This window comes from Papaver somniferum, chromosome 9 (assembly GCF_003573695.1).
Source record: "Papaver somniferum cultivar HN1 chromosome 9, ASM357369v1, whole genome shotgun sequence".
In the NCBI taxonomy this organism is placed as follows: Eukaryota; Viridiplantae; Streptophyta; class Magnoliopsida; order Ranunculales; family Papaveraceae; genus Papaver; species Papaver somniferum.
This window is the reverse complement of record NC_039366.1, coordinates 106,935,481-106,938,481: the sequence shown is the minus strand read 5'-3', so window position 1 is coordinate 106,938,481 and position 3,001 is coordinate 106,935,481.

Sequence of the window (3,001 nt, the reverse complement as noted above, 5' to 3'; positions counted from 1 at the left end):
TAATCATACGTAGATGACTAACTTAATCGTTCACATACTCAACATAAGGAGAACCTTACGGAATATACAACTACATTAACCAATAGAACATGATTAGTATATCCGTTCATATACTTAACACAAAAATTTCTGGAATATATGAAAACTCAACTAGATTAATTACTAAGAGAACCTATAATTAATCTAATTGGAATACAAATAACCAAACTAATCACCGAAGTAATCAATTTAATTATTTTAGGCTCAACATAAGAGAACTTATGGAACCCCGACTAAGTTCATCATAGAATATGACAACCTTAACCGTACATGTACTCGACATAAGAAAGAAAACTTAAGGAGTACAAAATAAATAACCAAACTGGTTGATTAATTTAGTTCATAATGCTCTACAAATAGCATCTTATGGAACAACCAACAAGCCAATAAGAATAATCGACTTAGTTGTATCGTGCTCAACATAAGACACTCAATGGAACCTTCACGGTAAAACATAACAAGATGGATCAATGAAGATCAATACCGTGGATAACATACAAGGATCTATTCTATTTTCCATCATACCGATATAATAGACTTTATCCTTGTCAAACAAAAGATATCATCCTATTTTCCATCAAATACATGACTGCATAGCCATAACTTTTGTAATTGTCAAAAGTCCATTCGTCCTTTCATCAATACGAATACTAATTCATGAACGACTTTACTTTTGACCGCAATATGGGGCCTTCAAGTTCACGGACGTAAACAATACATATCCCATAAACAAATTGCAATACCACAAAATCATAAAGATCAATACTGCAATAACACCATCCTCCAAATATTTTTAGAATTTAATACCAATAAACCTAAAAAATAACATAAGAAGATGAAAACAAAAATAGTTATGTGTAGTCACAATCATCGCTATTCTACGCACTAGTTATTCTTCCAACTAATCCAAAAAGAAGACATCCTAGGAAAATAAGAAGACGCATTACTCATCATCTTCGTCGGACAATTTCCAAGTAGCTTGAATTGAATCCAACTCTTCCTTGAGCTCGGGACACTTGATTCCAATTAACGACACTTGATCTTTTAAGCACTTCACTCTTGCATTTACCTTGCATACACCCTTGTAAAATTTTTGAATAAGCCTCAAGGTGGTAGGGTCTTCAACATCAAGAGGAGTACCTCTTTGTTGCTTGCGAACATTTTCCCTTATAAGCCGAAAAGTACATAGACGAACAAGTTTGGGAACCCAAGAGAATTTCCAATAAAATCAAGTCCACGATCACGGAAAATTTGGCTAATCAAACAAGGATAGCCTAACATCTTGATGTGAGAAGTCATCGTCATCATTTGAAAGATGATAAAGCCACAAATATCAAGATCTGTATTGCCGGATGCAAGTAAGAAGACCAATTCCGCAAACTCATAACTCAATCAAGAATTCTCAATTGTGGAGGGACAAAGTTTAGAGATACCGAGTTTTCCAAACGCCATTAAAGCAATACTAAGATCATTAGTAGGAAACTTTCCTTGACTCCAAACAACCTTCTTTCCACAAAGTCCAATAGAGATATCATCATATGAAGGACGTTCATCACTTGGTCTAGGTAACCGTACGTTGCCCAACGGTATTTTGGTGACCCTTGAAATTAACTCTCTATTAACAAGAAAACTTTCTCTATTTATCATGGATTTGAATTCCATCTTCTTAAAATCAACATCATGAATGTTGGCATAGAAAATCCTTGTTAGAGAATCAAAACCTTCACCGAGGCCATTGAAGATATTCCCGAGATTGAAATTTTTGAAGCAAGCTAAATCCTCTTCATATCCACTGAAGGTTTCCAATTTCTTTTCTAGAATAAAACCTTTGGAAGCAATCCTATCAAAAGTTCTAGCACAAGAATCATTCATAAACCTAATTCTAAGAGAATTTTGATCACAAGGAGGATTCAAGCTAGAGGATTTTGAGCTTTTAGAACTCCTTTTCATTCTTCTAGAAATCATCATAAAGAGATACACTAGAGGAGATTACTTACTTGAAGAGAACCTCAAACACCCTTCCTTTTGATTTCTTCAAAGAAGCTTTAATGGTGGAGAAGCACAAACCCTAGTTCACGTACGCGGACGGAAGATGATAAAGGAGAAGGTTCGCGGACCACCAACATATATATATATATATCCCTCATTCATGGGCTTGGGCTGTACACGAACCGTGATCCACAAGACTTAAGGAAAAATCTTAGCCCTTTCCACATAAGTGGTAAACAACCAACAAAAAAGTGGAAGAAAACAGAGGTAATAGAAAGTTAACCAAACAACAGCACAACTGTACACAACTCAAGCCATTTCTTGCCCCACATCAAGATATGTAAAAATGGGGAAAAGTCAGTCTTGTTACCAAGAGGCATAATGCGCAGAGGAATTCTCATGCGACACATCTGGTTGATAGGTGTGAACAGTCCCTGTAGTATAATCAAAATAATGATGATAGTCAGGGCAGCTGGAGCTTTCTATCCTTCGTTGGTTCGGGCTATAAGAAGGATATTTCCATTATCTGGGTTGTTCAGTATTAACAGTTTTAACACGACCAACACCCTTTCCGGAAAGATTCTTAGACTTAACAGAATTAAGTTTTTCTAAGAATTTAAAAACGCCTTTGAAAGCTTTAAACAGATCTTTATCAATTGATACATCACGATAGTATTCCTCATAGAGATCAAGAGTTAATCTAGTGAGGTTCCATATTCTTGAGCGTATTGAACGTTTTCCCAATTTTTCTTTCCTTTTATTTTTTCCTTCAGATTGCTTCTTAACATCTAAATCTCCCCTTTTATAAAGTAAGATTATCATGAGAACCCAGAGGTTTTAACTGTAACAATCTTTAAGGAATTCTGGCATGAGTTACAGATGCCAGGAGCAAGTTTTCCAAAGAAATTTCCCATAGGGAAATTTATATGGAACGAACAAACACAAACTTATTAGGTTTACCGTGTTTTCCTGC